Source organism: Colletes gigas, unplaced genomic scaffold (assembly GCF_013123115.1).
Source record: "Colletes gigas isolate AHSC1104 unplaced genomic scaffold, ASM1312311v1 Colletes_gigas_Sc00009, whole genome shotgun sequence".
Lineage (NCBI taxonomy): Eukaryota > Metazoa > Arthropoda > Insecta > Hymenoptera > Colletidae > Colletes > Colletes gigas.
The window spans coordinates 5,335,838-5,363,472 of record NW_025106638.1 but is presented as its reverse complement, the minus strand read 5'-3'; the positions used below and the strand labels follow the sequence as shown (position 1 = coordinate 5,363,472).

The 27,635-nt window shown below is 36.5% G+C and overlaps 1 protein-coding gene across 7 annotated transcripts in view; it reads right to left on the bottom strand.

Annotated features, from left to right (window-relative positions):
* LOC122397267 (cGMP-specific 3',5'-cyclic phosphodiesterase-like) overlaps positions 1 to 27,635 on the bottom strand; it is a 100,576-nt gene that overhangs the window by 44,545 nt on the left and 28,396 nt on the right. The window contains exons 1-2 of one of the 7 annotated variants that reach the window (XM_043396343.1): positions 10,487 to 10,735; positions 10,345 to 10,397 (exon numbers count right to left, since the gene is read on the bottom strand). The exons of the other annotated variants lie outside the window; for them this stretch is intronic. The gene's annotated coding sequence lies outside the window, so the exon portion shown is untranslated. Of the gene's footprint in view, positions 1 to 10,344; positions 10,398 to 10,486; positions 10,736 to 27,635 lie in introns of those variants that run through there. 7 annotated transcript variants of the gene reach the window in all.

Below are 27,635 nucleotides of genomic sequence, written 5' to 3'. Positions count from 1 at the left end.
GAAGCTTCGTTAAAAAGTTATTAACAATTAAATTCAAAAATTTCAAATCGTTCTGGAAAAATTATTTTCGGTTGCGGGGGTCAACTACAATCATTTTTGGTGAGTACACATACCTCCGAAATCCTATCTACTTTCGAGAAAAAAAATCGAGTAGGTGCTGAAATTTTTCGGCGAAAAAAAATTTTTCAAATCGTTCTAAAAAAATTATTTTCGGTTGCGGGGATCAATTACAATCATTTTTTATCATTACACATACCTCCGAAATTGTACGCACTTTCGAGAAAAAAATTCCTTACTGAAAATCCAATTAGGTGCCTAAATTTTTCAACGGAGAAAAAAAAATTGCAAATCATTGTGGAAAAATTATTTTCGGTTGCGGGGGTCAATTACAATCAGTTTTTGTCATTAGACATACCCACGAAATCCTGCCCACTTTCGAGAAAAAAAATAGAGAAGGTGTGAAATTATTCGAGAAAATTAAAAAATTGCAAATCGTTGTGGAAAAATTATTTTCGGTTGTAGGGTTCAATTACAGTCATTTTTTGTGAATAGACATACCCCCGAAATCTTTTGCATTTTCGAGAAAAAAATTCAGTAAGGGCGGCACTTTAAACGTTAATTACTTTTTAACGAAGCTTCCATCAACAAATTGGTATTCTTGATTTTCGTCTTATTTTGGCCTCTACTATCGCTCATTAAAATTTTTCCCAGGGGTGGCCGAACACCCTGTATATGCTTTGGAACAAACTGCCAAAGCGTAGAGTTGTAGATTTCATTATTGTTTCGCGTGCATCCGCCCAAGCACCGATGAAGCAGTTCTTCCGAAGAAAGATCCTCATACATATATAGGGTATATCACTTTCTGAACGCCTTCAGCAAGAGGAGCTTCATGCTGAAACTGTTCCAGTGTCCCATTAGCTTCCGCAACTCGCCATTTACACCATGAATTTGGACCGGGTGGACAGAGGGTGTGCTGAGGTTTTAAATTAGTAGAAATTTTATGATAAAATGTCGACCATATTGCATTTTTCATTTCAGATACAGATTTTGGATGTCTTCTATTGGCCAGTCCGTAATACATATATTGTCAAGTCTTTAATCAAGGAATCCGTTAGTTTGCCGCTGCCCTTGCCACCAATCCCTTTATTAAATTTCTTCGCATTTCTTAATCTGGTCCCCATCCTTTTCTGTACATGACCCACGCATTCTTTTTTCGATATTAGGAAATCTGGTCCATACGGTGTTGCAGCTACAAGTTCCTTGAATGTTTTTGAGTCTCCATCCCCGATGTAACAGGCATATTTAACGCCATGCAGAGTTTCGGATCTATTAAACATTTCAATAACACCATCCACTTCCATTTTTCCCGCACTTCCAGTATGATTAACAGTACAATTATTCCTGTGAGTTTCATACCAATTTTGGTATTCCACGGAGTCGCGATTTTTTCCCCAATATTCACAAGATTTGCAGTAACTTGATTTTACGATGACATCCAAAACTTTATTACTATATTTCCCAATCAAAGAAACCGCGCCAAAAAGGGATGAAAATCCCCTTCTACTCCATGTCCCGTCACCAGAAACAGTGAAATATAATTTTGTATTTCCAGATTCTACATTTTGCCGCTTTTCTTCTTCTACTGCATTTCGAGTGCACATCTCATATACGGTTTTACATGAAGTATATATACTTTCTACAGCCGCGTAATACGTATTATTTGCAAATCCTTGGGATAAATCCAGTAGTCCACAAAATATGTTTAACCCTTGCAAACCAACGCCCAAAATACGCATTACAAATATTATTCGCCTATTTATTTCGAAAGCTTTATTGTCCACTTGTGGACAAGACGGAATGTATGTTGGCGAGCATTTACATTCTATTGCTAGCTTGAATACGAGCCCCTGTTGTCCTTTCTGCGCGAATTTCACATCACTATCACACGTTTTACACTTGAGTAATGTACTAAGAATTAAAAATACCGATGTGAATTCTAAAATACAATAGTTATGTGATGGATGAACGGTTATTTCACTGTCGTTTGTACGTTGTAGTTTCTCCGCGGACGTGCTCGGAAATGATATATTTTCACACGTATATCTATTTCCGCCAAACTTACGCTTTCTCATTCTGGAAGGTCGATTTTGTGCAGAATGAGAACTTTTTTTCTCCAGCGGCATTTTTACACTCACAAATAACTAGCTTGGAAGTCGAGAACAGACTACAGGTTGAGGAAAGCATGCAACTAATTTCGGCCAAATTTGACCTGGGTTGTCATAAACGCGTCATACATATTTGTGTATTACTGTAATTCACAGTGCAGGTAAGCCAGGTACCCCTAGCGGTGTTCAAGTAGCGTTTTTTGTGGAAGGCAGGAAATTTTATGATGTTCGTAACGGTGTGCTTCGAATTATACCTGCGCGCGGTACATTTCAACAGGCTATAACTTCGTTAGTTTTCCGAATTTCAATTTAATATTTGGTAGACATATTTTCGAGACTACATACTAAAGGAAAATGCAAAAAAAAAAAAATATCGATTTTTTTAATCTCATAAGGTAGAAAGGCCCCTTAAGCAAGTTGATGCTTCAAATATGCCCCGTTTCCTTCGAAACACGTTGCCTTAAGATCGTTTTCCATTCAACAGTATGAAAAACACGAGTTCAACGAACTCGATGGCCTCTAACGCGAGTCTGTACGAATTTCTACGAACGATACTTAAGAGTTTCATAAAAAAAAAAAACGCCCGCGAGTGCATTTGTGCACGCTGTACCGGCAGCTGCATAAATTGATGTTACGATCCTACTGCATAAACAATAAATAGAGAGCCCCGGGGCTGAAACGCAACATCTGCGCCACTCGGTGAATCCTAGCCGCTGAACGCACCTGCGACTCCGAGCGCATAAATGCGCATCGAGGAGCAGCGTCGGGGGGATTATATCGCGAAACTAGGCCAAGTATGGCAGAAAATATTCGGCACGCGCTGACCCGTACACCTCCGCGAACAGGAAACGGATCGCTAATTAACCGAGCTTTATTTCTGCTGCAATTTTTATCAACTAGCCCCGGTGAACGACCGAGCACAAAATCGACGAGCCCTCCCGACGACTATCGATAGGCAAGCACTTCATTAACTCCTCGACGACCATGAACGCGGACAAAAACTCGCCGCGGTACTGTCTTACAATTATTTTACCATTTTCTCTGTAACAATCTAATCTACAGCGAGTGTCACTTAAAATCGTACGCTGCGATGCAAGATATCTGCTCGAAGAAAATTTTCATATAATTACATTAATGTGTCTTTATTCGATAATTATAAAATTTATTTATTATTGACAAATTGTACAATTATGTCCAAGTACTCTGAGAATATTAGAATCACCTACTTTTTTTTTCTAAATATTTTTTAACTTCAATAGCCAACTTTGGAACACTAATTCGTGGATTATTAACAATTTTGATAATTCAACGTTCATTCCGCGTACTTAATTTTTTATCTTGTTTGATACACGGTCGTACTCTTTGTATCTCTGAATTATATGTTGGTTTGTACTTCTGATTCTGTTCATAGTGTGAGAAATTTCACTAGAATTTTTTTTTTATTTTTATAGAGGTAAATAACCAAGTTTCGTTTTTCGATGGAAGTCTGTTTCATTTTTATTATTTTACACCCAGTGCACACTAAATTGTGGAGTTTGCTTAGTAAAACATTCAAATGATGAAGTAAACAAAGGGCTATCAACACTGAATTTGAAAAACATGGGGTATTCCCCGAATAATTTCAGCCATACCAACTTGTACGATTTTTGGTGACTGGTGATTTCAGTAGGTTAATTCTGAATATGTTTAATTTCTTTTTACAGATGAAGTTTTTCATTTATACATCTAGTAGTCATCTAGTAGTCATCATGTATTAATCCAAGACATAATAAATGCAGTAAATGCATAATAACAATGTTTTTCAAACGGATGTCTAGTAAGCATCACTATGTACGAGTTTAAGTGACACTCGCTGCATATTTGCACAATAAATGTTACTCCTGTTCTGATTAATTTCAGAAAACCACAAGCCACAAAGGCAGTCGTAAAAAATTTTCTCCACGTTAATGTACGCCTATTTAAAAAATTGCAACGGTTTGCTACCTTATTTTTCAATCGATGTTTCATCGCTGGCCATTGAGAAAAATGCGTAGAAAATTCGTTCTTACTTTGTCAGCTGCTCGGAACGAACGGAAACGCGACTCGATATTTGCCTTCGGTAGCTTTACTTCGCGAGTTCTTTAACGGTTCCATGTGAAACTAAATTTCCAGGCAAAGTTTTCCAATAAATTTCAATTTCCGTGTTCTCATTTGCTCCTTGTTCCATCCTTAGCCGGTTTCATCCGATAAACATTTCGTTATAGTCGGGCCGCCGACTTGCAAAGAAAGGCTGTTCAACAAAATATTAATTGGTCATTTACACGGAATCGTTGTTTTCCAGGGTGGCTTGAGCACTACAGGATTTTTCCCTGTGAAACTAGAAAAATTAATTCTCGAGTTGAGATGTCGAGAGGAATTTTGACAAATTGACAAACACAAATACCGAAGCAAATTTTGAGTTATGCAGTTTACAATGGTTTAGAATGAAAATGTTAATCTTGCAGAAAATTGCACGGTATTCGTCTGGCAATGAACGTGTTAAACGGTAACTTGGAACAGAAGGCGCGCGTGTTTTATTAAAGTTCGAAGAACAATGTAATGATCAATCAACGAGATAAACCGAATGTAGTCAGACGCGATGCACACGCGCATCCAACTGTGACAATGGATAACATTAATCGATTGACGTGACTCTTCGGCGGAAACTTCGATTCTGACCTGTCCCATGTAGCTTCAGAAACTGTAGAAACTGCAGTTTCGTGACCTATAAATAGGTCAGAATGCCATGTCATTGTCCGTGCTCGATCAAATCACTAGCGGCAACCGTTTTACCAAAATTTATCTTTACTTTCTACAGGGTGGTCCACAACAATGCATGTGGTGGTACAGGGTGTTCGGGCATCCTTGAGAAAAATTTTAATAGGAGATACTAGGGGCCGAAATAAGACGAAAATCAAGAATACCAATTTGTTGATTGAAGCTTCGTTACAAAGTTATTAGCAAAATTATTAATAAAATTTATCCACCTACTCGAATTTTTTTCTCGAAAGTGCGTAGGATTTCGGGGATATGTCTCTTCATAAAAAATGACTATAATTGACCCCCAGAACCGAAAATAATTTTTCCACAATGATTTGAAATTTTTTAATTTTGTTGAAAAATTTCACATCTTCTCGAATTTTTTTCTCGAAAGTGCGTAGGAATTCGGGGATATATCTGTTCACCGAAAATGATTGTAATTGACCCCCACAACCGAAAATAATTTTTTTAGAATGATTTGAAATTTTTTAATTTTGTCAAAAAATTTCACACCTTCTCGAATTTTTTTCTCGAAAGTGCGTAGGATTTCAGGGGTATGTGTATTGACCAAAAATGATTGTAATTGACCCTCGCAATCGAAAATAATTTTTTCAGAATGATTCGAAACTTTTTAATTTCGTCGAAATTTGTCCACCCCCTCGATTTTACTTAAAAATTTGTTTTTATTTTTAATAAATTAATTTGACGCTCTACGGAAATGTTGTTTAATACTTTTTTGTAGGTTGCCATGAGCTCTACTTTAGAAATAAATTTCAATGAAATCCATTGACTATTGTAAGGGTTATGGTCGTTTGAAAATTCGGCCATTTTTGTGGGGCTTTTTTCGCATTTTACGGGTTTAAAAAACAACTTTTCGAATAGTTTTGGAATTTCTACATATTCTCCGTCAAAATACGCGTTGTTTGCCTTTTGAAAACATTAAAATCCTTCAATCCGATCTAAAGTTATGATGTTTGAAACATACATAACCTCACATTACACTTTTGGTACGGAATTTTTTTCTCGAAAGTTCGTAGGATTTCGAGGTTATGTCTATCGACCAAAAATGATTGTAATTGAGCCTCGCAACCCGAAATAATTTTTTCAGAACGATACGAAACTTTTTAATTTCGACGATATTTGTCTACTTACGCACCGTTGTTTTTTCTTAAAAATTTGTTTTTTATCTTTAATAAATTGGTTTGACGCTCTATGGAAATGTTGTTTAATACTTTTTTGTAGATATCCACGAGCTCTACTTTAGAAATAATGAAATAACCTCACTATTGTGGGAGTTATGGTCGTTTGAAAAACATTACGAATAGTTTTGAAATTTTTACATATTCTTCGTCAAAATACGCGTTGTTTGCCTTTTGAAAACATTAAAATCCTTCAATCCGATCTAAAGTTATGACGTTTGAAACATACATAACCTCACATTACACTTTTGGTACGGAATTTTTTTCTCGAAAGTTCGTAGGATTTCGAGGTTATGTCTATCGACCAAAAATGATTGTAATTGAGCCTCGCAGCCGAAAATAATTTTTTCAGAACGATTCGAAACTTTTTAATTTCGTCGAAAAATGAATGTTTTTGAACATCAGCTGCAAGATGCCGCAGACAAAAATATATGCTTACGTCTAAAAAAAAACATTGACGACCTTAAAAACTGTGAAGAAAGTGACCTTGGTTCAAAAAAATTGTTTACACAATATCAATATTTTATCGTCGTATGGCTTGCATAAGAAATGGTTTTTATATTATTACGAACAAAGGAGATATTTAGGTGGCAACGTTTATCTATAAGTTATATAAATACTTTATGAAAAAGACATTCAAACCTAATGGATTATCTCTTTAATTTTTGCGTTAAAATTAACGCAAAAGTTTTAGTCGATACGTTATAAAATAAACGTCGTGTTTTGTATATTCTCGAGCGTTTGGCAATACCAACGAAAAGTTACGATGATCGAAGTACGAAACGTTTTAAAAATTATTATACGTTAAAAGTGCTCTCCTCATGTTCGTTCCAAAAATAATTTTATCGTTTGCAACGGAACGCAAATACATCGGTGGATCGATTGAATTTTAAATTAACGTTTTCAATCCGTCGAAATGATTTGAAACGCGGAACAACGACAAAATGTGATGAAATTTTATCGAATGTAACGGCAGGCTGTAAGTAGCATCGACGGTCTTTTGCATATAAATATTACCGTATTAAACAACGATATTTCTGGAATATCGGTACGGGTATTATCAAAATAGAATTCAATGCTCTCGTTTCACGAGAGTACTTACATTCGAAAAGCGAAACGCTACAATCCCCGTCCTCGTTATATCGCAAATTACGTTCCGTTGCGAAATAAAATCGTATGGAAATTAAGCGAATCGCGACAAAAATATCGCGTATTTTTCATTAAACCGTTCCGTATTCGGTGCACGTTCAAATATAAATATTACGTAATTTCGAATCACAACGAAAAAATATCGTTTCAGGAATTTTACGTTTCGCGTTCATCGTTTGTAATGGAAAATTTCAATTTCTGTTTTTTATTTTCTCTCTCGAATCCTAATATAATTACGTGCAGTAATATCGAATAATGTTTGCGTATTGCGCAGATACGAAGCTCGATAACGGCTATGAGCACTGCTTCGATTTAAAAAACTCACGGGGGAAAAAAGAAACACGAAAATTCGCACCAGTTTCCGTTCTATCTCTGAATCTGATATTCCATGGAAGACGCATGAAAATCTAGACTCACTTTACCGTAACTGGAATCTAGTAATTTTCATTAATTATCGACGCAACTCGCAGATCGATAGATTCGAACAAAAATCGCAGTTGAACGGTGCATTTCAGGTTATATTTTTACAATTGATCGCGTGTCCGATGACAGATTTATTTGCGAGCCTTTATTTGTATTGGAACGTCGTTCGATAAGATCGGAAAGTTTGCAGTTATTGCGAGTATCGTTACAAATGGATATTTTTATCAACATATAAATTAAATCGTTGGAATCCTTTATCTTGAAAAATACCCCCTTAACCTTACATTTAAGTATGCAATTACCTTAAACGTTAATTAGTTATCGAGAATCTGAACGTATCTCCGATGTGTTCGAACGAATTATCCACTGACAAAACATACCGTAAAAAATAACGAAGCCTCTTGGTCCCCGTCGTTGATCCTTTGTTCGACGAAGTAAACGGTTTTTCGCGGGAAATCTTGTTAAAATCACTGAACACGAAAATGGGCACGGAACTTGGGAGGTTATACGCGCACAAGGCGTGCAAAATTATGAAAAGCCGTAACAAAACAAACAACTTCCCGATAGCGTCAGGAGCCACAGATTTTCTTCACCTCGACGCGATTTCGCTGAAAATATTACTGGTAACACCCTCCTCGCCCCGACCGTCGCCGTAACTATGCCGTGTTTACACGAAAAGCATGTATGCGACGCATCAACGAACCAGACAAATGGACGACGGAACGTGAACTTTCCGCTGGTGTGTTTTTGTCGGTAAAAAGAATTTCCGTACGCTGACACGTTTCGTTGTAATTCTTTCGGCAGATAGAGACGCAACAATACGGTACGCAACGATAAGCTGCGATTTCTCCTTGCCGTTTATTGCTTCGTTCGTGCAACCGTACTGACAGCAAGTATCGTATATTGTATTTGTGGCGTCGCCTCCCATGCTCGCCACCAGAGGGACCGCGCTCTCACAAGCATTCGACGACCCTTCGCTGCTATATATACGTTCCTCAACTGACTTCCCGATATCTCAATTGTCTAACGCAGGGCCTGTTAGAAAGTCTTACTGAGATGGGCCTAGCAGAGGCCCATATTTATTATCAAAATTCTAAACAGAATTTCAAAATAAGTTATTGTAAGGCTTCGATTAACCGGCTTCATCGGGACCAAAATACCTAGTCCGAATAAATCGAGATTCGAAAAACGGTATTAAAATAATTAGAAAGCTCCAGCGGATAGTATAAAATACTCTTTCGTTATATCTTTATAATAAATATATCATAATTTCTACAAACATTTTCAAATTTGCTTGCGTACTTAACCTTGATACTTGTATCTTGTAGTAGTTATAAGATTATTTTCAGAACTTGAGTCCCAACATGCATATTTTCATTGTTTAAAGTTTAAATAGCGAACGTTCGAATACTTTTGTAACCTACTGTACTTACATATATGAATATTTGCACTTCTTTTAATTTTTGTTGCGGCAACGTTTTGGTATCTACATATCCACACGGTTAAACATTTATCTTTAACTGTTCTTGGATTGTTCGACGTAACAATCTCGCAAGTAAAGGAAGCTTTTTTTAAGTCATTAGCACTTTTAAGATAGTTACACATTCTTTGTTATTTTTATAACCTGAATCTCTTTTCTCTAATCTTGATACCAACATTTTCGATGGGTAATAGTTTACATTAGAATTTAAGAAGTATTGTCACGTAACCGTGAGATGGCGGGAGCGTGGCTGAATGCCTGCTTACAGATCGGTGTACATCGACTCGCGATCGTTTTTTAGTTTTTCTGTCTTATTTAGTGATATGTGCAACAGCAAGCAGTGTGTGAGCTTTGTTTCATAAGAATATTAGACTTTCTTTACTTCTTTACTTTTGTAAACCAACAAACTATGAACATATTATTATTCTATAGCGTTGAGTTAACCTCTTATTTCCTCGATCCACGCCACAGTTTATTACACAGAACTGTTTCATTTGCATTGTACTCTAGTTCCGGTATCGAGCATTTGTCTTTGATATAACGTTGAAACATATTCTTTGAATTTCATCCTTGTATGGACAATCGATGAATTTTCTGTCTATATTTACAATTATCGAAGTTAACCTTTCATCAGCATTGTCCATTTCGTTATAAAATTATAAAGCTTTTGTCTAGAAAAACTGGGCCACTAATAGGCACCTTTCATACGAAAACTACACGGGATTAATTCACGTCCGATTACTTCGATCAAATGTCTCTTTATTTCCGTTCTATTTTTTCTTCCGATCTTCAGTAATCGATTCACCAAAGTTCAAATCATGGTCAATTGACATCAACCATTCTATCCTTCGCAGAGTAAATGTTACACTAATTAATACAACGTTTCGTGATGACTAAACACACTTTATCCGAACGTTTACATTCGACAATGTCAATGTCAGTTACTGATATGAAAGTAAACCGATAACATGAGTCGAAATTCGTCTGTTGAAACGCGAAAAGGAGTGATTGATCTTTCACAAGCTAGAAAGTCTTCTCGTTACGTTAGCACTCTCTTTGCAATCGGAAAATCGATCGTCGATGATATTATTTTACCGAGTGAGAGACTAACTTCGTTGTTTTCTCTTACGAGAATAGTAGAAAAACTTACCCCGTGTTATTCAGCAAATATTATTGGCACATCGTTCGAATACGTATACGTACCTGCAACAAAATTAAAAAATACGATTAGAATTAAATAAAATTTGAAGAACAGAAAACCGTCGTAAAAGTTAGGCATTTATTACACGTACAATATTTTATCATCGATAAATTCTAACCTAGTTGTTACGACATTCTCTTCGTCAGATAATAGGTATTCGTCTACCCTAATTGATAAAAATTGTACAGTTTGTGCGAGGCCGGATACCCCATTACGCGATACTACGCTTAACTGTTTAGCCTGGTCGCTCTGTTGCCATAATTTACAATTGCGATTTGTTCTGTTGTAGCTGCTGTTCTTAACCGTGCGATGGCATTGGAAGAAGTATCACTCTTCCACGAGAAGAAGGAACAGCGTGTTTACATCCCCGCTCCTGTTCCTGTCCGCTGACTCACAGGCATTGGTCGAAAACGGCGACGAAGATCGGTGACAGCCAATCGCGGTCACGGAACGCGACGCATTGGCGTCGATCCATCGAAGAAATTAATGTAACGTGTCCGTGGCACGGTCGAGACGGCGGCAACACAGCCACCCGTTTAGTGTTGCATTCCGTTTGCCGCGAAAATATGCACGTCTGCTTTGAACGCAGCTGCGCCTTGTGTTAGACGTTTCACGGTTATTCGAGCACCTAATTGCATAACGGTTACCGCGCGACAGGTCGACAAAACGTAAATCCCAGTGCGACGCAACTGTTGTCGCGAATGATTTAATTGCACAATCAGACCGCGATCATGTTACGCATAATTGTCGACCGGTTATTACCATCGATCAATTACACAAATTTTATGTAAAATCGCGGGAATTACCGACCCCATCCACGGTCACGCGTGTCCTGCGCCATCTTTTTGAAACGACTTGTATCGATGTCGGTTGGATGAAAATATTGGCCGAACAGAGGGAGCCTAGTTGGCGTTTATCCGTATGGGACAATCAAACGGGAGAACGTAACAAGAAATACAGGTCAATGGATGTAGAACCGTGGTTGCTTTAAAGCATTCATTCGCCCGCTGATGTCAGTGCTCCTGTCGTTGAATAAACATCGACCAGCGAATCTACGATTCAAACGAACGTTCGATAGATTGTTAACTCTCGAACGTTATCCGTGGAGGTTGGCTTGGATAAATTTTACATATGAATTTACAATTAAAACAGAGTACAGTGATGAATTTTCTAAATAATCGTGATCGAAATATAAAGATATCTTGAATTTAAACGAAATGTTCTATGGGAAGGTTTTCGTGGTCGCGAAATACTTTATTTTATTTGGCTGGATAACGAACACGGTTGCGCACCACTGTTCTAGGGTTAATGTCATTGGAATTCCATTCACCTGCTACAATGAACGCCGCCTGGTGGAGAATCTCGACGGTCGTGTAACTTTAATGCAATAAATTGAATATTCACGGCGTGCCCGATGCGACGACCGTTACAGCATCCACGGTTTCAAATATTTTCGTCGGTCGTTTCGACTGTGGTAGTTTCTTTGAATCGGGTCAGAACGAAGAAAGTTCCGCGGAGACCACCGCGACAAATTCTCAACTTCATGGATCCGAGACTTGTTGACTCATACTATTTAAAGAATAAGTGGAACGATGCATCGAGCCGAGTCCCGCAGTAGCTCACTCTGCTTTCCAGCAGTTCGCGGCTATTCGTGCTCTATATAAATTCGTTCACTTTTATGAGTCCCGTACGCTTTGTAAATCGTCTTCGCGTAGATACGAACGGACACGCTGACCGCCGGAATAAATTAGGTTACTTTATCGCGCTGCCGGTAAACACATCGTACGATCGAATTACTGAATCGAGACTCGAGGCCAACGATTTTCTTTTTTTTTTTGTACGTTCAATATTTGCCTACAATTACGCGAGAGAACGTTTACACGCTTCGTACAACGATTTCTTTTATTTCCGTTTGTAGGTTATGTTCTCGCAAGTTGGTCGGAAGAAACGTTTTGGGGTATCAAGAATACAACAGCAAATACGGTAGCTACGATTTTTATGGATGATTCGGTATCAAGATTTGGAATTATTCAAGTCTTACCGACGAGTTAGGCTGTTTTGAAACTCGGACAACGGCTTATCACCCTCGGTCTAATGATATTGCAGAACGTTGACATTGGTCTTTGAAGGCTGCTTTAATGTGTGCTGATGCAGGTATTGGTTGACTGGACATGTTACCTCTTATTCATAGTTCTTTTTTTAAATCCTTGTTAAACATTTCGATCATTTCGAGACATTTACTTTTGTTGGTTAATCGAAAAAGAATTTTCTCCATCTTTGCGGCTGGGGCACCACTGGAATTTACAAGAATATTTTCCACGTCCCATATTACGAGCACAAGTGTGCAACGCATCACGTTTATGTTGTGAACATTTTTTTACCTCGATTTTCAGCTCGCCTAGGCACCGTGAATCGTTACCAAAGGATTCCAACTCGTACAACGATAATACAGAGATAAGAACGCGTGGTTGTTGAGAGTGGTAACGAACGGATTCAACCGGTTATTCGAAATTTTCTTTTCACTCTGTGCCCCTTCGCGGAACGAATATCGACAAGGAGTTTCGATTATCAATCGCTCGCGCTTTGAATACGAAGAACGCTTGTCCGATTGAAATTCCGCAGCGGCATGTTCGAGTTTCTCGGGCATTTCAAAAGTGGACGCGCGATTAATGCATGCCCGTTGTTCCCGTTCGATCCGTACCGTGAATTTAACTAAGGTGGTTACCAATGTATTGACAACCGCGTCGCAGTACTCGAGATAAATACATTGAAAACGTTACCGCGTCGATACGATATGACAGGGGTTCTCAACCAGTGGGAATCTTGTCCGGGAAGAGTTCCCATCAGAAATTTACCAAATTTTATTTATTATATAACATATATGTATTTATTAATTTTGAGATCTATATAGGATGTAGGCCTGTATAGGGTGTTTGGTCAACCCTGGGAAAAATTTTAATGGGTGTTTCTGGAGGCCAAAATAAGACGAAAATCAAGAATATCAATTTGTTGATGGAGGCTTCGTTAAAAAGTTATTAACAATTAAATTCAAAAATTTCAAATCGTTCTGGAAAAATTATTTTTGGTTGCGGGGGTCAATTACAATCATTTTTGGTCAATAGACATACCCCTGAAATCCTACGCACTTTCGAGAAAAAAATTCCGATAGGTAGACAAATTTTTCGGCGAAAATTAAAATATTCCAAATATTTCTGAAAAAATTATTTTCGGTTGTGTGGGTCAATTACAATCATTTTTGGTCAATAGACATACCGCCGAATTCCTACGCACTTTCGAGAAAAAAATTCCGTACCAAAAATATAATGTGAGGATATGTATGTTTCCTTGAAAGATCATGTGTATGTTTCAAACATCATAACTTCTGATCGTATTGAAGGATTTTAATGTATCAAAAGGCAAACAACTCGTATTTTGACGAAGAATATGTAAAAATTTCAAAACTATTCGTAATATTTTTCAAACGACCATAAATCCTACAATAGTGAGGGTATTTCATTATTTCTAAAGTAGAGCTCATGGATACCTACAAAAAGTATTAAATAACATTTCCGTAGAGACGTCAAACCCATATATTAAAGATAAAAAACAAATTTTTAAGAAAAATCGATAGGGGGTTGGTGGGCAAATTTCGACAAAATTAAAAAGATTCGAATCGTTCTGAAAAAATTATATTTAGTTGCGGGGGATAATTACAATAATTTTTGGTGAATACATATACCTTCGAAATCCTATCCAGTTTCGAGAAAAAAATTTGAGAAAATGTGAAATTTTTCGAAAAATTAAAAAATTTCAAATCGTTTTGGAAAAATTATTTTCGGTTGCGGGGGTCAATTACAATCATTTTTGGTTATTAGACATACCCTCGAAATACTACCCACTTTCGAGAAAAAAATTCGAGAATGTGTGAAATTTTTCGACAAAATTAAAAAATTTCAAATCGTTCTGGAAAAATTATTTTCGGTTGCAGGGGTCAATTACAATAATTTTTGGTTATTAGACATAACCTCGAAATACTACCCACTTTCGAGAAAAAAATTCGAAAAGGTGTGAAATTTCTCGACAAAATTAAAAAATTTCAAATCGTTCTGGAAAAATTATTTTCGATTGTGGGGGTCAATTACAATCATTTTTGGTCAATGGACATACCCTCGAATTCCTACGCACTTTCGAGAAAAAAATTCAGAACGGGCAGAACTTTAAATGTTAATAACTTTTTAACGAAGCCTCAATCGACAAATTAGTATTCTAGATTTTCGTCTTATTTTGGCCTCAGGAATCTCCCATTCAAATTTTTCCTAGTGGTAGCTGAATACCCTGTATATTTATTAAAATATATTAAGAGTCTAATAATATATAATTATTTACAAATTTATCTAATATATAATTGACAATTTATATATACTAAATTATATATATATATAGATTAATAAATATTTATATTAAATATATATATTTTACAAGGAATAAAAATTTTAGCTGCCCTCGTTTGGATGTAAATTTAAAAAATGTAAATGGATGTCAATGGATTCTTAAATTATTATTTAAAATTCATAGTAAGATGAAATTTTTTTATCTGGCTAGATGATTAGAAACGAATTATGTACTTTGACTATTTGGTTTATATTATCGATCATTCGAATAAACCTTCGCGAGTGTACCGGGATTAAATTTCATTTGCTTGCAAAAATTCAAGCATTTATATTCAAGTTTTTATATTTTCATCGTATCTCGACGATATTATTGCCAATAAATTAGCGAGATTTTTACGTCGAAAACGAATCCAAACACAATGTCATTTCGACTATATTTAATTGTATATTTCGAATCAGTTCTGTATTATTTATACGCGCGCCAAAATTAAAAACGGTTCACGCGAGGTCGCGCGTCGACTTATTTTTGCCGCGAAATGTTCGCCAATCCTTTTGGCAACATTGAAAACGCGATGAAAAATATGCATATTTATATTACGCGTGACATCTGCTTCAAAGTCGGATAGGCAAACATTTTTCAACAAAATGCTTTTCGAGTTTATCATAAACTACCTCACAACCAAGCATGAAAAGAATAAAATGGTCGCCAAAGGAAAAATCATATTAAATAACTGTGAATTTCAACTCGGTTACAATTATTTTACGTTTTTAAATAATTTTACGTCAATGATTAATCGCCGGTATCGCTACAATAATAGAACGAATAGAGATTGTATAAGCAAGGGAAATAGGAAAGGTAAATTATGCAAGAAGATAGAAGACACGTGGGAGCGTAGAATAATGGGGTCTTGCGAAACGCTCGCTTATGGACTTTGGAGTGTATAAAGTTTTCAACGAAGACAAAGAAACGGGCAAATAGTAAAGAGGATTAAGCGAAATGGGAAAGCGAAAGGAGGGAGAGGGTGATCTGGATGAATGCGGTGTGGTGTGACGGGACAAACGGGGATAATCATATTACACCAATAAGCTAATTGTAAATCGTCTCGAACCTATCATCGAATTTTAATCAATAACTAATAAATGTGTCGTATTTCAGGTTCGTATTAAATCCCAGACTGTTTTCCGTCGCGTCGTATTCCCGTTCTTGTCACGAACCTCTATCGAAATGACGAAATTTAAATCGCACAAATATCTAGAGTATTTATTAGTTTCTAACTTAAATTTTATATCTGTTATTCACGTTATTTTAAAATAATATTCATCTCTGTTGAGACTTAAATTGGGTGAAATTCTAGTACAAAATAAATTACAATTAAAAATAGACAAAGTTGCGATATCCGTTTTCGGGTAAAGTTTCAAAAATAATATTCACTGCGGTTCAAAATTAAATATTATTCAAATTGTGTTGCATAAGTTTTTAGTGGTTTAGATTGACGACGTTTGATTTAATGAGTTCTGATATCGTTGACTAATAGTTAAATGCAGCTCAGTAGTGATTCTTGTTTTACAATATCTAGTTATTACCAACGCAAACGTTTTAAAACTCAACTTTTTATTAAGCTTTATTTGCCCCTTTGTATTTTAAATTTTATTTAACTTTTTTTATTGTAATTTTATTCATATAGACTTAATAAATAAATTATTTTACTTTGCTATTTTTTACTCGAAAACGTTTTTTTTATTATTAATGTTAACCGAAATATTAATCTGATATTTTCGTAACCAACGACCCCAAAAATTCATCATTTTCCAGAATAAACTTTAACGTTTTTTTTTTTTTTTTATTGTTATTAATTTTGGCTGTGTGTTAGACGTCGTCGATTAAGACGGAATTCGAGCACGATACACGCACGACGCGACGCTCGTTTAATTTTACAGTCGCGGCGCGTTTCATAGACCCAATAAGAGATTGACCCGATTTTTGCCGCTTGGTCATAGCCACTTTCGAGCTGGTCGCTTAAAAACTTTCTGTAGCAGATAAATTCTATGCACTCCCACTCCCCGGGACTAAAAAAAATTCGACGGAGATCTCGGGAATAAGCACAGTCCGTTGACAGAGCTATCAAACTATTTAGGAAGAGCCAAACAACGGGCAACCTTGGATCAAATATTCAGGCCGTGTTCCACTAACGCTACCGCAAACCAATATTTCCATTACTTTTTCATTTCAGTATTCCACTATTCGTACCAATAGAAAGAAACAAATTTCATCTAATTAATTAAAATTAAAAAAAAAAATGCCAACGAACATTTGAGACGTTTATTTTGAAAGTGGCCTAAGTCCATTTATCTTCAAATCGAGATATTTAAGGTTTTGCGTTTCAATGAATTTAAAAATATACGTATAGGATACTAATGGAGTCATACTGCTTAAGTGTATCTAAGGGTGTTAAATTTATAGTTCCTATTAAAATACTGGCAATTATTAAGTGAATAATATGCGTTTTCTTATCAAGAATGGAGTTAGGCCACTTTCAAAATTAACAACCAGATTCATTATAAAATTTGAAGGTGCCCAAGTCCATTCAACATAATTTAAGATGCTTCAAATTTAAAAAAACAATACTGAATTTATTTTACATATCTTTAAAACTCTAATTTCTTGGCGAACCTTTTCCGTTTGTTGGACGTCTTCGTTCCACAATTTTGCGCTCGACAGCTTCGTAAAGCAATACATTTTCTTTGTTAAAATCTCCCAAACCCCAAAACTTCTCAAAAATATTCTTTCTTTCTTCTTCATCGTAATTTTTTGTGCAAGCATTCCGACAACGACAATCTTTGTTTTCGAAAATTTTTTCAAGTACAATATTTCCGGTTTGAGTACAATATCTTTTTCCTGAATTCCGTTTAATCTTTCGCACTTTTTGGATGTATGATTCATCAATCTTTTCTCCATTATTATTCGTATCTTCATCCCCTGAAGACGAATATTGTTCTATAATTCTGTTTCTTTTTCGATTTTTTTTTAAATCATTAGTTACTATTTCTTCTTCACTATCTGAACTAAATAGTCTTGTTCTGTTCTTCCCCATGGGTGAAATAATTTCTAAAATTTAATATTAAATTTTAAGTTTTATATTAATTAAACGTACTGGTTATTCAACTAACGCAATTGTCCAAAAACTGAGGTTAACTTGTAAATACTAATTAATTAAAATTACATTCATCACTGCTTTCCGACATTATCAATAGTAAATATCTTGATTTAAGTATAAATGGAGTTAGGCCACTTTCAAACTACACGGTTCAATTATTGAACTAACTCTGAAAACTTATGTGTCAAGAATTATTGTATTTGCCCGGAATATAAGCAACCTGAAATGCTTTACTGATAAATAACATGAAGTTGTACATGTAACCATGGTAACCGGAAAAAATTGAAAAATGGAGTTAGGCCACTTTCAAAATAAACGGCTCATTTATAAATTGCACTCGAAAGATTTATCACGTAGCTTCCGAACGGACGAGTTATGATCAGCTAGCAAATTCGATCATTATTCACGAGTCAATCGATACCGAAACTTTGAACGCGTTTTTCACGAAATCGATATTTTCAAAAATGGCGAGCAATTTTTCTCAGAACGCTATATATTCACGATAACATCCTCTGTTGTTGCAGGTAGTTGTGATTTTTTTTTTGTTGCTCTAATACCGAAAAATTCTGAGAAAAGCTTACAAAACTTGTGCTTTTTTTTGTTCAGTGATATTTACATTTTCGTTTTGCTTTTTTAAAAATCGATATCGTTAAAAAATTCGCGACGTAGGATGACAACGACATTCATCAAGCCTCTAAAAACACTAATTTCATTTGTATCAGATCATTAGGATCAGGGAAACGCGGCCCATCGCGGAACATGGCGAACCTAGCATAATCATACAAGGACGCTCATGTTTTCTACATACAATCACGTTTCTCCATGAAAATTTTTATAAACATTATTTACAAGCATATAAGTACTTTCATTTACGTTTCAAACGCGTATGAAACATTATTAAATATCAATGTATTTATAAAAATACACATTTTGTATGAAAACCGTTTGTTCGAAAAAAGCTACGATAATATCTTATCAGACTGTTATAGATCATTGAGAAACGATGGATATTATTATTCACGAACAGTACGAATAAATTGTTGTGAAATTTTAAAGTCGTGGCGGTGAAAAGCTTATTAAAAAGAAGAAAGTAGACCCGATGAAAAATCGAGGTAATTAATACGACGGATCGCTCAGTCTGCAAATACAAGAAACAGGATCGATACGACCATTTTCTGGGGTGAATGCTCGAGGCTTCGAAAATTTAAACGAAATGTTTATTTAAGGGAAATTGACGAAACAATTAGTAGATTGAAAACTCGTTCGATCGGATACTCGAAGCATCGAAGCGCGTATTTCAGACCGACGAGATAGTTGTGATCGAATAATTCTCCATTTTAACCGTGGAATGGCATGCTGGAGTCTTCCATGAGCTTAGCAAAATTCCCTTTAGAAATAAATAAAAAGTGTTTTTTTATTGCAAATGCAATGACAAATTATTTATCGTTGACACAGTGGAAGCTTTCGAGTTTCCATTTGTCCACAAAGTTTGCAGTGCACTGCTTCATTTTATCGCAACAGTACTCGTTACATACATCAAAATTTCTTTACTCGATAGGTCAAAGTTGTTCTTTTGAAAGATATTACTCGTCCCAAGGAAATTCTTTCATTTTGACATTCTTTCGTAAGAAGAATCATTCTCTTTCTTACGAGAGACACTCTTCGCGATATGCAGGACGTTGAAAATCTTTAATACTCGATGATGATGCTCCACTTGCGATAAAAGATACCAGCAAACGAAGCAAAACAACGTTTTAGGTTCTTTCGTCTAGCTTGGAATCGTGAAATTCCATTCCAATTTCCCGCCATCTTGGAAAGTAAAATAAAGCTTTCCGCTATCGCTTGTTCTCCATTCTCGCCTTTCCTCTTATCAAATGCATGTCGTTTCCGGAATAGAGCCACCAAACGGTACACAGCCATTTTCATTACTTTCAGATCCGTTCTAGGTCTGTTAAATCTATATTAAATTTTTTAGAACACTTGTTTTCATAAACGCGATAGTTACATTTCTTTTTTTAAACATTTACACTTCCTGGAAATGGGAAACTGCCATCCTTCCATCCCCGAACCGTTTCGAAGATGTCTTAAACGAGACTTCCACTGGAGAACCTGGACTACTTTTGTTTCGAAAATAGGTTCCCCGTCGATAAAATTCATTGTCCTCTCCACAGACTCGTTCATAGAAATCTTCGTTAAGGAAGAGTTTACATCGAGATATGTCCTGGGGAATAAGAGATACACAAAGGACCCCGCACAGATCTTATGGAAATTGGCACCCGGTTGAATCAGCTGAACTTTTGATACGATGTAATTCATGATGTCTTGATGAAAAGTTCCAGTGGGCCCAAAGTTCGTAAAATTGAACAGTTTCCGAGATACGGGGGATCAAACGTCAATAATAGTGCGCCTTATTCTAGACTACCACGTTTGAGCATATCTGAGTGTGAGAAGCACTGATGTACACTGTCCATTTATTTGACCCCTTAAAACTCAATAGTAGCACTGTGGGCCCTTAAATATTACCCCTTGACCCCCTGACCTTCTGCTGCAAAAAGATGATGACGATGAATTACAGATTGACACTTCGTTGGTAAATAACAGCCTTAGAAGACTAAAAGTTTATTCATAATTTCGGAATCGTACCAAACATCATGTTCTTATTTCTCACATTCCCGAGAATTAACTGGAACTAGAAGAGGAAGAAATAAATGGTTACTACTGCACCTGTCAATCTGGTGCCAAAACATTGGGTACATGCGCACATATCGCAAGTGTTTTAAGGTTTTTAAGATTTGCATGTCATCAAAGGCATGCCAAATATTCGGATGGCAATCTTCTGAATACGACCAGAGATGCCGCTAATAGAGGGCATCAAGACGATATGAATGTTGAGATTCTTATGGCCGAATAGAGAGAACTATAAAAACGGTCCTTTTCAGGGCCACATGGCGTGCAAAATCCGATCGAGCAACCTCTTCGTGGTGCACATTGGGTAATGCTAATGTCGACGGTGCTTCATGTTTGTACATTGAAAAAGAGAACCACTTTTTACCTTTTTGGCGTTTTTTTATTTTGACTCCTGAGGGGGAGTCAGAGGGTCTGGGGGTCCAGGAGTAATATTTAAGGGCCCACAGTGCTACTATTGAGTTTTAAGGGGTCAAATAAATGGACAGTGTACAACAGTGCTTTTTACACTCAGATATGCTCGAACGTGGTAGTCCAGAATAAGGCGCACTATTATTGACTTTTGATCCCTTGTATGTCGAAAACTGTTCAATTTACGAGCTTGGGTCCATTGGAACTTTTCATCAAGACATAATGAACTACATCGTATCAAAAGTTTAGCTAATTTAACCGGGCGCCATTTTCCATAAGATTTGTGCGGGGTCCTTTATTCGTACCTGCCGAAAATAATATTCAAAATATAGCTAAACCGAGAGATCACTGCAGTATTTGAAAGACTTTCTAAACAGAGAAGGTGATGTTTTAAATTTAACTTTATTGCAACACGACGTCTATACAGAGTGTTCGACCACCCCTGGGAAAAATTTTAATGGGAGATTCTAGCGGCCAAAATAAGACGAAATTCAAGAATACAAATTTGTTGATGGAGGGCTCGTTAAAAGGTTATTAACGTTTGAAGTTCCGCCCGTACTGAATTTTTTTCTCAAAAGTGCGCAGAATTTCGGGGATATGTCTATTGACCAAAAATGATTGTAATTGACCCCTGCAATTGAAAATAATTTTTTCAGAGGGATTTAAAACTTTTCAGATTTGCCGAAAGATTTGGGCACCCCCTGTCGATTTTCCTTAAAAATTATTTATTGATTTTTAATAATTTTGTTTTGACGCTCTACAGAAAAGTTGTCTAATACTGTTCCGTGGCTATCCATGGGCTCTACATCAGAAAAAAATTTCAATGAAATATGGTCACTATTGCAAGAGTTATGGACGTTTGGAAATTAGACCATTCTTATGGGGGTTCTTCTTACTTTACGGGGTTAAGGAGTAACTTTTCGAATATTTTTGGAATTTCCACATATTCTCCATCAAAATACGTGTAGTTTGCCTTTTGAAACATTAAAATCCGTCAATCCGTTCAAGAGTTATGATGTTTCAAAGATTCGCATGAAATTTCGGGGGACCATTTCAGGGCCTCAGATTATATTTTCGGTAATGAATTTTTTTCTCGAAAGTGGGTAGGATTTCGAGGTTATGTCTATTGACCAAAAACGATTGCGATTAACCCCTGCAACCAAAAATAATTTTTCCAAAATGATTTGAAATTTTTCAATTTCATCGAAAAATATAGGCATCTACTCGAATTTTTTTCTCGAAAGTACGTAGGAATTCAGGGATATGTCTATTCACAAAAAATGATTGTAATTGAGCCCCGCAACCAAAAATAATTTTTTCAGAATGATTCGAAATTTAATTTAATTTTTCTATAATTTTTTAACGAAGCCTCAATCGAGAAATTGATATTCTTGATTTTCGTCTTATTTTGGCCTCTAGAATCTTCCATTAAAATTTTTCTCAGGGGTGTCCAAACACCCCTGTATGTATTAAAATATAGTCTTTCCTTTTTCTAGATGCTCCAACGAAAATCCGCATCAATCAATCATCCGCATAAACCAGGACGTTTTCTCCCAACCGGCTCTATCGTTGAAGTTCGCCCCGTATAAAATACTTTTCACGAACTTTGTGCAGCAATACGAACGACATTAAAAGTTGCCGTATCGAGCGTAGATTTTATTACCGCCCGCGTACGCCATTTCCAAGATGCTCCCTAAACTTCTCGTCCGATTGCATCGAGTCTCGAGGCCGCACGGCGGGAAGATCGCATTATTTTCGAGCACACAGGTCGGACACAAAGCGTTTGCGTTAACCGTATTATCGTCCCGTCGCATAAACTTGTTTCGCGTAGTTTACGAGCACGCGAGTCTTAAGCCGTGTACGAAGCAATCCACGAAATAACGATCAAGACTGTTTCGTGATACGTCCGTATCGGCAATTACCGTAAACTCGCAAGAAAATCGAATCGTGGCCGTACGGTGCCCCGCGTCGACGCGCTATAGATCATCCGCCCAGAGGGATCCAATCGTTTCCTCTTACTTTTTAATTTCCACTCTTTTCCCCCGATCGCTTGTCTTTCGTCAATCTCTCTCTTTTTGTTCAGAGCCGGCAAAATTTTAACCGAGCTAAGAACAAAGTCTCGTATCTTGTTTGCTTATGAAAACTTCGTGGCGCTGCTTCGCTTAGGAACTCGGGAAATTCGTAGGAGGACAGAAAAAGGAAAGTAGTGGACTCATCAGTAAGGCTTTCTAGCAGACCCTGCCTTAGACAACTGGGATATTGGGAAGCTTTTTTTTTTTTTTGGTTATTTTTCATGATTGGTCGTATAACCTATAACCTGCATTTAGAATGAGTGTTAGTGTGTCTGGGTATATTTATGTTAAGTGTAGGGTTGCGGTATTTCTTGTGTTCGGGCTCGAGGGAAAACTTTCAAAAACCTCGTTTTCATGCATCATGCGATGAGTATGGTGGTGGGGATTGTTAGTTTAGGATGAGTCTGGGTGTTTCTATTCGCGTTTTTAGTGGGATGGTGATGGGATCATAGTTCCCTAGAGTGGCTACCAGGGGATTTGGGGATATTGGGAAGTCGAGTCGAGCGCTTGTGAGAGCGCGAGCCCTCTGGCGGCGAGCATGGGAGGCGACGCCACAACTTCGTTACACGTCTGTTGACTCTTTCAGACTGAAGTTTCTAACGTAAAGGGAGCTCCCAAGTTACCAAGCTTTCCTCTCGTTCTTGATTTCTCTCCGATAATCATTCTCTTTCGTTTTTCTATGTTTACCAAGCGAGAACCCGGTTATCTGTACCCTGGTCTCTCGATATCTCGAATACGAAGCTCTTTCTATCGGGACGTCGAGCAAAGGGAACAAGGAGGATTCAAATTAAAGAAAGCTTAAATAGTATCTTTAACAACATTTTATTTAATTATAATGCCATTTGCGTCGCTAATTCTTACACAAGGAAACGAATATGGAGATAAAGATACATCGTCGACGATAACGTGTAGCGGAAACTACGCATACAAAAGTACATACTATACATATTGTAAATGATTGAACGAAAGTAACAATCGTTCTATGCACCAGAAAGAAATAACGTTGCAGATATACAAGTGGGTACTCTCTAACCAACTTCGAAATTTCGTCTGCTCTCCGCTAGGGGAAGTCTGGCTTTTTCTTTTGTTTAACACTAGATTGCCCAAGGAAGTCATTTTGACTGCTTTTTAATTTCAATTAGAAAAACAATTGTGTATGTAATGACACAATTTCTTAGAGTTTTGTGACTTTTTGAACAAGATATAAATGAGTTTATTAATCATTGTAGTTACTTCATTTCCGGTGTATATAACTCATTTATATGCTGTACAAAAAGTCATAAAATTCTAAGAAGTTGTGTCATTATATTTGTTTTTCTAATTGAAATAATATATATACAGGGTGTCCCGTAAATAGTGTAAGAACCGGAAATGGGGGATAGCTGAGACAATTCTGAACAACAATTTCCTTTGCAAAAATGTCGGATGGGGCTTCGTTTTTGAATTATTAACGAAAAACACTGACCAATCACGGCGCTCGCCTTCCGTATATGTGTTATACCTATATTGACCAGAAGCAGTCATTTTGACTGCTTGGGAAATTTTAAATGATCAAATGACTCTTATTATTGAAATAAATTTCTTATATGACCAGTTCGTCTCTGTATTGAAATAACAGTTTTCATTTTTTTTTTCGATTACCGACACATGATAAATTGTCGATTTGGGCGTATACTTGATAAGTTGCAGTTTCTCAATAAGCTAAAGTAGTACTTGTTATTCGAATCTTTATGCAGTGATACTTGTTCCAACAAGTTGTTTATTTTATTTTTTTTGTGCCCTAAATTCATAATATTCAAAATTAATTTTAAACAAATTTCTTTACACATTAGTTATTTCTTTCACATACATATTCTTTTGGGCAATATAATTGAATATAAATGAAACAATCACCACCCATGGGAAAAATTTTAATGAAGGATTCTAGAGGCCAAAATAAGACGAAAATCAAGAATACCAATTTGTTGATGGAGGCTTCGTTAAAAAGTTATTAACAATTAAATTCAAAAATTTCAAATCGTTCTAAAAAAATTATTTTCGGTTGCGGGAGTAAATTACAACCATTTTTGGTCATTACACATATCACCGAAATCCTACGTACTTTCGAGAAAAAAATTCGAGAAGGTGTGTAATTTTTGGACGGGAAAACAAAATTTCAAATCGTTTTGGAAAAATTATTTTCGGTTGTGGGGGTCAATTACAATAATTTTTGGTGAATACACATACCCCTGAAATACTGCGCATTTTCGAGAAAAAAAATTCGAGTAGGTTGTCTAAATTTTTCGGTGAAATTGGAAAATTTCAAATCACTCTGGAAAAATTATTTTTGATTACAGGAATCAATTACAATTATTTTTGGTCAATAGACATACCTTTGAAATCCTAACCATTTTCGAAAAAAAAATTCCTTAAATTTTTCGGTGAAATTGAAAAGTTTCAAATCACCTTGGAAAAATTATTTTCAATTGCAGGGGTCAATTACAATCATGTTTGGTTAATAGACATATCCTCGAAATCCTGTGCATTTTCGAGAAAAAAAATTCAATACAGTTGGAACTTTAAACGTTAATAACTTTTTAACAAAGCCTCCATCAACAAATTGGTATTCTTGATTTTCGTCTTATTTTGGCCTCTAGAATCCCCCATTAAAATTTTTCCCAGGTTTGACCGAACACCCTATATGTTAGGGGAATCACTGAATATTAAAGATAGACAATTTTTAGTGTGAGTGAAATTTCACAGGCATCATTACATATATTCATTTTGCTTCATATATTTGCTAATATTTAGGTTCGTTTTTATATGAAAACAAGTAACAATAAAGATGACTAAGTTTCAGTCTTTCCAGTGTTAAACTCGTTGGTATCCGTAAGAAAGTGTTTACGACTCGATAAGTATGGTCAACAGACTCTCGATACAATGCCCGGGGAATAGAAGCGAGCATAACGATCCATAAAAATGTCTATTCTAGGAGGAAGAACGCGTCGGGTAAAAATAGATTCGAAGACCGCGCTCTAAGGTTAAGAGTTCTTAATCGTCGATCGAATCGCACAGGGTCTCGGCTCGTCGCGGAATCCGCGTTCCATTCGCGATAGGCGTGGATAATGTTTGTTATTTCGTCGAGTGCCCCCCCCGGTCTCCGTAGACGTTTTGCATCGCAAGACTCACCCTCTCGGTCGAGAAATTTAAAATTAGTCTTAAGGTCAAACGTTGGTAACTGTCGTCATCGTTGTTCCTGACCTAGACTCGCTGGGGTGTAAACTTCGGTACGTAAGGACGGGGACAAGGTTCGAATGGAAAGAAAGGAAAGGCTCGATTTACACACTCGACGTGAACCCGTCCCTGCGAGGTGTAACGACGCTCGAGTCATGACGCAGGCGTCGAGTGCTTTGGCACGCGAACCGGCGCTATATTAGAAGTCGATTATCGCGATTTCGAATTTACATCGTCGACGATCGCCCTCCCCTGCGCGAAATTGCACCGCTTTCTCTTTTATGCGATAACGATGATCGATAAGTCGCTCGTGTGCCGTTGAGGGAAGAAACGAAAAGAATCTTGGTTGGATAACCTTCGTCATCGATCGCTGTATCTAGCTTGACGCTTTCTCAGCGTTACTGACTCAACGCGATCTGGTTGCGAGTCGAATGCACAAACGCATTTTCTGTGTTTACAATGGGGGTATTGGTCGTTCTGGCTAGCCAAATTATCTCATTGATTTACAATGTTTCTATTAACGATAGCTTGAGACGTTAGGAACAATTGTTCGATATTTTGACTGCTATAAAGGTTCACAAAATGACTATTTTGAGGAAGAAGAAGGATTATTATACGGTGCTGGAATAGCAGATTAGACAGAATGCCACAAAATCATACATATTTCTCTTGCCAAAACTTTAAACGCGATTTACTCGAAACATCTTTTCTCGCTAAGTTCAAAATCGGTGTACACGATTACTCAAAAACTACTCGACTTATCCGACTGAAATTTAATACACATTTTAATGGTAGTAATGTCTCATGGATGAACTTAAAAGTAAGTTAAAATCACGGAAATAAATATCATTTTTAATGCAAAAACGAATACAAGTCTTCTTTGAAATATTAAGCTTTTTGCTCCGAGGTCTGCCATTTTTCCAATTTTTAATCTTCTTTCAATATCTTCGGTTCATCCATTTCCTATTGTTATATACTAATCATATTTCGTTGCTTAGCAGATTCGGATAATAAAAACCGACACTAGAGTGTACACCGTTTTAGAAGACGTCTTGCGGCGCTTCTAGCAAATCATGCTGTATCTCCGCCATTTTGCATTTTATTTGAACAAAAAAAATTGCAAAATGAAATTGAAGTATATTCTAAATAGTCCTCAAAACCTTACAAATATTTATTAATTTTTTATCCTTCGAAATAATTCTTGAAAATCGGCTTAATTTCGGATTTAAGACGTTAGGAACAATTGTTCGATAAGAATCACACTTTTCTTTCTATTTAACCGTCAATATATATATATTTTTTATTTTACCTGC